This window comes from Archocentrus centrarchus, unplaced genomic scaffold (assembly GCF_007364275.1).
Source record: "Archocentrus centrarchus isolate MPI-CPG fArcCen1 unplaced genomic scaffold, fArcCen1 scaffold_105_ctg1, whole genome shotgun sequence".
In the NCBI taxonomy this organism is placed as follows: Eukaryota; Metazoa; Chordata; class Actinopteri; order Cichliformes; family Cichlidae; genus Archocentrus; species Archocentrus centrarchus.
The window spans coordinates 221824-232037 of record NW_022060150.1 but is presented as its reverse complement, the minus strand read 5'-3'; the positions used below and the strand labels follow the sequence as shown (position 1 = coordinate 232037).

Sequence of the window (10214 nt, the reverse complement as noted above, 5' to 3'; positions counted from 1 at the left end):
ACTCTTTGATGAAGCATGTACAGAACATCTCAGAGTCAAGCACAGGAAGAAATGTTGCAGAGACCAATTTTTTGATTTCATTCTAAAATAAAAAAAAAAACAGCTTCAACTTTAGTCTTTTGATGAACTGTTGAATATGAGGAGTAAATGACAGAGATGTATCTATTAAGATCCCTAGATATCTGTACTCTGATACACATTGGTTTTGGGTACCCTGAGATTTAGATATCTGGGGCAGGCTCACAGATTTAGATTTGGAGTTGGTGTTAGAAAACAACATGACTTTTGTTTTGTCCACATTTGAAACAAGTTTTAAATTGTAAAGATTTTCTTGTACAGTGTCTAAAGCCAGCTGTATTTGGGACAGTGTTTGTGCTTCAGTAGGTGCAGAGCTGAATATGACACAGTCATCAGCATAAAGGTGGAAATCTGCGTTCTCTACATTCTGTGTAATGTTGTTAATATAGAGAATAAAAAGGAGTGGACCTAGGACTGACCCCTGTGGTACTCCGTTGGTTAAAGTGGCTGAAATTGAAGTTAGACCCTCAACGTGCGCACACTGAGTCCTGTTTGTGAGATAGTTTTGAAACCAATTTAATGTCTGCTCTGACAAACCCACTTCTACAAACCTCTGTTTTAAGAGAACGTGGTCAACAGTATCAAATGCTTAAGAAAGGTCTATAAAAAGAGCAGCACAGTCCTGTTTATTATCAATTGCACTGATAAAATCGTTCAGAACTTTAAGGGCAGCTGTTGTTGTACTGTGCATTTTTCTAAATGGTGATTGAAGTTAAGATAAAACATTTTTAAGATTCATAAAATCCTTAATTTGCTCACTAATAAAGGATTCCAAAGTCTTAGCTAAAACTGGCAATTTGGAGATTGGCCTGTAATTATTTACAACAGTAGGGTCACCACCCTTGTGGAGGGGAAAACAGGCAGATTTCCAAACCTGTGGAATATCATTTGTGACAAGTGAGAGATTAAAAATATGAGTATGGGGAAGGGCAATAAAGTCTGCAGAGAGCTTTAAGAAGTAGGGCTCTAACTGGTCTGGGCCAGCTGATTGTCTAACATCCAAGAGCTGCAGGGCTTTATGTAGCTCAGATCCACAGACAGGGGAAAAAGTAACCTGATCATTTGTTAGAGCAGGACAGTCAGAGCTGAGAGTAGATGAACTCTGAGTTAGGTGTTGTTCGTCAAACAGTGTCCCAGAATTTTTAAAATGCTCATTAAAACAATCTAGCATGTCAACTTTGTCTGTGATTGTTTGGGAATCCTTAACAACACATGGAGGAAGCTCCAAGCTAGGACTATATTCAGAAAGAGTATTAATTCTTTTCCAAAATTTAGATGGGTTGTTAAGATTGTTGTTTGAGCTAGGAAATGATCAGCCTTAGCTTTTCTTAATTTGGCAGTGCAGCCGTTACGAAGCTGTCTAAATACCAGCCGGTCTGCATTGTCCTTAGTTTTTCTTGCTTTTGCCTGATTCCAACTATGAAGGAGGTTTGAGAGGTCAGGAGTAAACCATGGGCTATCCTCACCTTTTCTTCTGTACTTTATTACAGAAAGCTTATCTGCAATGTTTCTAAAACTCTCATAAAATCAATTCCACACACTATTAACATCTGCTATAAGATGAATCCTGTCCCAATAAAACAGATCACACAGGAAAGCTTGCTCCCAGAAATGTTTCCTGTCACACTCAGTTATTATACGCGGCTTGTGTTTCTGTAATTTGGTATTTCTAATGGTGCCATTGACACAGTGTTCACTGATGTTGTTGCAAACACAGAAACAATTGAATATTTGTGAGGGACATTTGTTAGAATAAGGTCAACAAGTGATTTTCTGGATTTTTGGACGAGTTGGACTGTTAACGAGCTGAAAAAGATTCAGAGAATCACAACATGCTCTGAAACCATCAGAAACTGGTTGGAACCAGTTCCAATCAAAGTCTCCTAGATTCTGATTTAGTTAAACACTGATCAGCTAAAGCTCTATTATAGAGGAGAGAGCAGCACAATCAGCAGATGGCAGCTGACTAATGTTCATTTAAGTGAGTTTATGAACACAAGATCCAGAGCCAGAAACTCCTACTGTTTGATTACTGATCTTGAGAGCAGCATATTTGCCTGACTCTTATTTTTAACATATAGCTACATTTAAATGTAAGAAACCAAGACCATTTTGTTCTTGATTCAAACATGTCTGATCTGGGTCAGGATGAGCTTTGACATTCCCAGATATTCTAAGATAATCAGACATATCTGCCTAAATGATTTTTGCTTTGTTTCCTCCTTTAACAGTTTGTCTTCAGGAACTTTCCTCTTTGTTTCTGGAATGTTTGGAGCAGATGTTCAGCTCTGATTTCAGGACAAACTTTGGATCCCTCTTGTGTTTGAAGACAAATCCACATGATTATAGATTATTGATTGACTGCAATCAAACAGTTTGATGAGCAGCTGATGTTTGATGGATTTCTTCAGGAAACAAACTGTGTTGTGTTTTTATTTCCTGGAACAAAACCGTCGTCTCTCCATTAAAGTCACACACAGCAGTGTGCTGCTGTTTCCTGTCGGTCCTTTCAAAATAAAATGGCAGTAATGTTAGCTGTAATGTGTGTGATTGCAGTCAGGTTATTAAGTTCATATTTCCTCGATGGATCATTGAATCCACTTGTGTTGCTGTTTGATTGTCATCAAAGAATGAGCCTCAGACTGGAGTCTGAGCAGCGCCCCCTGCTGGTTCCCTCTGAGTGTTGCTGTCAGTCTGCAGTGATCCTGTAGGATGGATCTGTGCTGCTGTAGTCGGTCCCTCACAGCTACACACAGTTATTGTGAGTTCAGTGTCACGTGTGTGCAAACCTTCATTCATTGGTCAGTTTCAGCTGCTGCTCACAGACCTGAGAAGAAGGAGGAGTTAGTTCCACACTGACAGGTGCAGACGAGGAAGACGCTCGTCTCGGCGCGTTCGCCTCCTTCATCGTGTGACCGCGTTTCCATTTGGACTCAAAGTGATGCGAGCGGTTTAGCTGCAGGGCAGGTGTGACGCAGCCGTGCTGCACAGCCTCATTGTTCAGGTGTGAGTCAGACAGAGAGACAATGATGTGTGTGTTCATCAGCGCTCCATCAAACTGCTTCACAGTGACGCTCACATGAACACAAACAGCTGATCCTGTGGATCCTTCCAGGATTTCAGCCTCAGAGTCAGCTCTATGAAACTGCACTCACTGATCAGGAATCAGTTATCACTGATGAACTTTGTTCTTCCCTTTAACTGGAAACTGCTGGAACGATCAGATCAAAGCAGTTTGTTCCAAAGAAGTCGACATTCAGGTTTGACTGAAGTGACAAAGAAACAACAAAGCAGCTCCAGCTCAGTTTGACTCTGAACAAAGTCAGCTAGATGGAAATGTAGATGTTCACAGACACCATGAACAGCAGCTTTTAAAGCCTGTACGTCTTCATAACATCTGCATATGGAGCCGACGACTCGAGTCCAGCAGGAAGCTCAGAAATCTCTTTGGACTTATTGAGTTTGGAGTGTTTCCGTGTGTTGTGATGATCACTCTGTTGCTGTCATTCTGTTATTGTGTTGGATTCTTCAGTGTGGATCTTCTTCAGTGGATCTGAGTTTGCTCCTTCTGTGTTTGTGGATCATTGTTAGTCGGTCAGAGTGTGGCTCTCCTGTGTTTCCCTCTTTGAGCTTTTGTATCTTTGTTGTTCCTTTCAGACTGTTTTCAGCCTGAATGAAGGCTCACTTCTTCTTCTTTGTTGTTCTGAATTACAAACCTTTGTCAGTCAATCCTGAGTTCAAAGCATTTAGAGTCTGAGTGCTTTTAATGGCACATTTAGATGAGTTCAATAGTTGAACTGATACATGTTGTTGGTTGTAATAAAGGATTCTTAGTGATTTCTGACTTTAATGTCAGAGTGAAGTCTAATGAGCCTCAAACACATTTATACCTCCATAAGTGCAGAACCTGATCCGAACCCTGTTCAATGGAAGTCAGGCCAAACACAAAGAAACTGTTCAGAGATAAAAGTGCTTGTTGCTTGTTTTGTGTCCCTTTGTGATTCTATTTCATCAACAAGACCAGAAGACCCCCCCCCCCTCTGTGGACACTCGGTCTGTGCTCAGTAGGTCAGTCCAGTCTTCTGTCCAAGGCCTGCTGTTTTAGAGCAGGTATACTACTGTAAAGATTGACATCTATGTTACTGACCATCAGCACACAAGATACAGTCAATACAAATAATCACAAATGAACATTGATCAATACTGATTATCTGGTACCGGCAGAGTCCTTAAATATAAATCAGACACTTTTCAAACTCAGTCTGTTCACTCTGTTAACATTTATGAGTCTGTTACAGTTTTTATTAATTCACTAACACACAAACCAATTTATAAAATACTGAGAAAAATGTTGTTTATTGTGATAACCACACACAGCTGTCTTTGGGCTCAGTTGGTTCATTGTTTCCAGTCTGGAAAAACAGAAAAGTTTGGACGTGTTTGGTTGGTTTCAGCTTTCTGTGTCATCAGGTTTGTTCCACACACAGTGAAACAAAGCTAGAAGCTGGCGTGGCGTTAGGCTTTATGCTCTATTCATTCAAAAATACATATTTAGATGAAGAAAAAACTAAATATTTTCCTTTTGTTAAAAAAAATGCTGACATTTATTAAGTTTTAATGGCTTAATTCACAACAGTCATTTTCACATCTTCACACTGACCAGTACTTTCTGAATGTGAGGAAACACGCCGTCCTCCACTGAGAGACCTCTGAAACATGGAGAAACTTTCCTGACCTGTGACCTGTACCTGTGTGGACGTGTGTCTGTGACATGAGCGTGATGTTTGACTGTGAGGATTTGAACCTGCAGCCTTTGTCCTGCTGTTTATGGGACATTTCCACAGAAACCTCAGTGGGAATCAAACAGAAAAACTCATTTGTCCTGAGAATTCAGAAACAGATCACATAGACGCGGTTTTTCTTGATTACAAATATTGGTCTTCAGTAGGAATCCTCCTGCTGGGCAGTTTGCGGGTCACAGGTTGCAGCGTCAGCTGATGGACGGGTTTCACCGTTCAGGCCCGTCCAGTCAGTCACTGCGCCCCCTGAAGCTGAATCCTACTGATACGCTTCAACTATAAGTTACACACATTCATGCAGTTTGTTGATGAAAACCTGAAACAGCCACGTCACCGGTAAATACTGCAGTGCGAGCTCAGTTTAATGATTGGGTTTAGGCTTCTGCAGCGATCGTGGTGATCAGCATGACTGAGGAGGACACTGAGCGGAGGGTGGATGCAGGTCAGACTGGGGGAAGTTCCCCTGATGGCTCTGAAATAAATAGAGGTCAGAAACAAGTGGAGGATGGAGGGTTTCAGCCCCACAGTCAGCTGTCCCTGTGTGCGCTCAGGTCGTTGAAGATCTTTCTCCTGTTTGTGAACGGATCGCCTCCTTCGTTCTTCACCGTCCACAGTAATAATCAGTTATACGTGCGCGTGTCCGCCTGTAATCAATAAAAACATTGATTCAGTAATTACAAGGCCCCGCCCACAATGACAGGTTCATTAAAGAAGGAGAAACAAATGAATCGTGGCGCCTCGGCCGCCTGGAAACAGCAGGAGTGAACCGCGCTAAAGCCTCGCTTAGCCACGGTCACGTGATGCAGGTGTGTCGGAGCAGGTTTCGGAGCAGCGTTTGGAAACAGCTGCGCTCCGGGAGCTCCACACAGAGTGGAAACGTCTGCGTGGAGCTTCCACCCGCACTGATCCCTGCTCCTCCTCCTGCAGGTACAGGAAGTCTGAACACTCAGGTCAACAAGTGAACTTCACTCTGAGCCAGTCTGAGCGAACACATGAAGGTGTGGCTCTATCACACTCTGCAGGTGGAGCCCCGCCTCCTTCCAGGAAGCAGCTCACCTGTGTGTCCGTGTTTAGTGTCCAGGTGTGGAGTGGAGCTTCTTCTTCTTCTTCTGTTTGCAGAAACTGTAAGTTTGCTTTGTTTCCTCCTTTAACAGTTTGTCTTTAGGAACTTTCCTCTTTGTTTCTGGAATGGTTTCATTTCCTGGAGGAAAACCGTCGTCTCTCCATTAAAGTCAGTCTGTTAGTGTTGGAAACTTAGCGCCTTTCTCCGTAGAGTTTGTAGAGTTTGTGGAGTTTTCCCGGAAAGCCGTCACCGTGTTGTGTGTCCACGCAGCTCTCCGCAGCTTCGGCACCGAGGGGGACCCCCTTTAGACCGCAGAGAGCCCACAGCGAGTCTGTGACAGAAAGGTTGCAGCAGGCCGTTAGCTGAGCCTCCACTTTCCTTCAGAGAGCAGGAGGAGGAAAGAGGAGCTGAGGCGGGGTGAGTGTAACACAACATTGTTGTTGTTGTCCTGTCTCTGAGTGTGTGACTGTAGAGGAAGAAGAAGAGTCCCAGCTCAGCAGTGTGAGTCTCTTCTTTGACTTTTACAGCCGCTGCTGGAAGAAGATTTAGTTCAGAATAACGTGTCTGCTTCAATAAAGCTTCAAGGAAATAAATCACAGTCATTCTGATGTTGATCAAACTTGATGCTGACGCACACTTTTCATTTTGATTGAACTGTGAAAGCTTTACAATACTTTCTGTCAACAATACGATCATTACAAGATAATCAGATACAATCATATAGAACAGCGGTCTCAAACTCCCGGCCCGCGGGCCGCATAAATATCAGACAATTTGGCCCTTTAAGTTACTTCTTTGATATTTGGCTCCTCCTCTTAATTGGAGGGGAAGGTGAACTCCCGCGGGTTGGGAGTTTGGGCACCCCTGATGTAGCTGCAGCCATAGAATATACAGGACTTTGTAACATAGAGAAGAACAGAGGATTGCTTCATGAGATCTAACTTTGTATTTGTTGCAGAGATCAACAGGTTCAATCAGGTTCTTAGTGCAGTTTTTCAGATCTGAGTCTTTGTGGACGTGTAGTTCCATTTCTCGAGGTGCGTGTCGGTTATGTCCGTAGGACCGACGCAGAACTCTAAATCAGGCTTTATTAGATTGATGGATGATAATTTCTGCATATAATCCAGAAGAGTTACACTTATATATCATTTAATGTGTCCCAGAGTGCCGTTTCCTTCCACTAATGGGTTTGCAGAAATCACGTAAAAAGCACACACACAAATATATATATATATAAAATCGAGCTCTTTAATCGATCAGTTTTCTATCAATTACTCCATCAATTAATCAAGTAATTGGATAAGATAACTTTTCATATTAACAGTTCATCTGCACATTTTAACTTCCATTGGAATAAATAAAACTACAATTAACAGGAATAGCCTATAGAAAACTTATAGAGCTCTTCTTGTAAAAGCAAATATGTAAAACTGACAGACATGACAGGCTCTAAAAAATCTCCATTGGAGGCAGTTTAAAGCCAGATTAAATAAATCTATGATGATCGTGGTGTATTAATAAAATACAAGATCAACTTTAATGATTCCACAACGGGGACATTTGGATATTACAGCAGCTAAAGTACAGAGAAGGATGAAGTAAAATAAAATAGAAAACACTATATACAAAATTACACACATATACATCATAACTATATACAGTACAGTATAGAGACAGTGTGTGGTGTGGAAGTGCTTGGGTGGAGGTGATTCTTTCTTTCTGGTATAACTTTCAGAGCCCTAGAAAAGAGTGAAGAAGCAGAAAGTGAAGCTCTGATTGGTCCAGGGGCTTCTGATTCTGCTGCTAACGATACTATACGGGCCTCGACACAGGCTTCATTTGGACCCTTTGGCTCGGTACAGGCCTCAGGGCTTTGGTACAAGACGTAACATCACTACTCCAGGAATGGAGGCATTTGGAGGCTGAAATCGGCTCTCTGGGACACTTTTTGTAGTGAACTGATGAAAGCTGTGTCTCACATGGAGTGGATGTTAGTCCAACACATCAGACATGACCTCTGCAGCTGTCAGTTGATGTGAGCATCAATGATTTGTGTTTCCTCTGCAGGTGAAGGTAGAAAGTGTGTGTGAGCTGATGTGAATTGAGCAGCATGGATCAGTGTGAGGACAGAGAGGAGGGAGTCCCTCCCTCTAAAACCACTCTGTGTGGGGAACATGAGAGCCAGACCAAAGCTCAGAGGTGAGATGACCATCTCTAACTGTCCATGACTCTTCTCCATGTCACAGCTCAGCACTCACATCACTGCTGCATCATTATTCACAGGAACCCACCTGGACCTGGACCTGGACCTGGACCTGGACCTGGACCCAGCTGTGTGTCCTTAAAGAGTGACCGGTCTGCAGGTCGACCCATTGAGTTTAAAGGTCAGCGTGCGTCTGCTGCAGAGAGGTGAGCTGTCAGTAACATGAACTCTTTGATTTAACTGCTTGATGTTGTTGGATAGAAACTGCAGTGCAAACACGTCGTTCCTTCAATCCCATTGAAACTGTCTCTGAAAAACAAGCCTTTGGTTTCTAAAGAGCTGAAAATCCACTTCAGCAAACAGGAAGTGAAACCTGTTCCAGGTGGGCGGTCCCACCACCTGTCAGTCTCAGCAGACATCAGTCAGTTTAAGGCTCAGAGTCCAAACACTCTGTGCAGGAAGTGTTGGACTCTAACAGGAAGTGTGTGAGACGCCTCTGAGGGGCTTTGCTTGGTAAGGAAACACTTCACATCACAAATATTAATGGTGCAGAAAATCCACAGATCTGAGAACAGAAACATGTGAGATTGAGCCGCTCATTAAATGGAGACATTAACCTTCCAATGTGAACATTACAATAGTAGAAACAGATGTGAATCTGGTTTAAATGTGTGTAAACAGCAGCGTGAGTGAACATGAATGAATGAATGTGATTGAGAGTTCAGCTTCGTACCTGCCTGTTCATTTATGAAGCTACGAGGAGTTTTTGGTGCCAGTTTTCCTCCAATAAACTGTGATGATGATTTCAAAGGATTCATATGAAATCAGGGACGGCTGTGCTGGACTTCAGGAGGCGTTCCCAACAAACAGGAAGTAAAGACTGAGCTGAATATTTGCTCTGTAAAATCATTTCTTTGTTGTTGTTCTCTAACAGCACACAGCAGTCTGCTGTTGTGTTGTTGTTGGCACACAAAGCACCTGTGAGTTTACCTGCTGAGGCTCCAACACTAAAGAAGGATGCAGGTGGCCGCACTGATGCCTGTTCATCATTTCACCAACATGAATCTGTGCAGGAAATGTTCTTGTTGCTCTTCTTCTTCTTCTTCCACACGCTCTGATGTGATTGGAGGACGGTCAGCCAATCACAGCTGCAGCAGGTCACATGTTCCACGCAGACACAGATCATGTGGGAGCATCATGTGATCCTAAAGTGTGTGAGTGTCCATCAAAGAGCTTGAGGATAGTTTGACAGTGAGGTTGGAGTTTGCACTGAGCTGACTGCATCACACTCAGAGGGTTTCTAATATCCTGAGAAGATTTCCTGCTCTTTGTGTTTGTTATTGTGAGCTCTGAAATGTCAGAGTCAGCAGGTGGAATCAGGTTTCTCTGATCCCTGATGTGGATCATGGTGACCTGGTTTCTAGTTTCCAGCTCAGAGATCAGCTCAGTGGACAAAGAGACTGTAACTCAGTTCCTGCTGTTAATGTGAACTCACTGAGTGTTTGTGGTTTCCCTCTCAGACTGACTCAGGAGGAAGAGGAGGACAGAGCAGAGCCTGCAGGATCCAGCTGTCCGTCCATGAGGAGTGACCGGTCCAAAGATAGACCTCCAGTCTTCAGTGATGGACCAACAGAGTAAGAGAACTGTGATGAGCTCCTTCACATGTTTCTGTGTTCCTGATAAATATGAGCTGAAACATCCTCAGATTGTTCCACAAGTCCTGAAGTTTGATTGAAAGAAACCAAAGAAGGAAACAATCTTAGACTCAGTCATTAGTGTTTGAGCAGAGCGATGCTCATATCTGTGGGAGCCTGTTTTTATTGAAAGATCAGAGCTGCTCTGTCTCTTATTCTCATGTCTTTGTGTGCCATCTTTGAGAGTGAGCTGTTAAAGAGTCTGGGGGGGTCACACAGGGTAACGTCTCAGCAGCTAAAGGCCTGGATCATATTGGGGAGTGTTACTGAGACCACCATCAGGAGAACACTGAGCAGCAGTGGTGTTCATGGCAGGGCTGCACTCCAAAAACACCGCCTACAGCTAAATGTCATGTGGACGAGTCACATGACAGGAA

General features: G+C 43.1%; 1 long non-coding RNA gene across 1 annotated transcript; it reads left to right on the top strand.

Moving 5' to 3' along the window:
• Window positions 1-5941: 5941 nt before the first annotated feature.
• Window positions 5942-8071, top strand: LOC115775326 (uncharacterized). The gene is made up of 3 exons (XR_004019293.1): window positions 5942-6001; window positions 6211-6357; window positions 8008-8071. It is a non-coding gene; the product is annotated as an uncharacterized LOC115775326 (long non-coding RNA).
• The last annotated feature ends 2143 nt before the right edge of the window (window positions 8072-10214 follow it).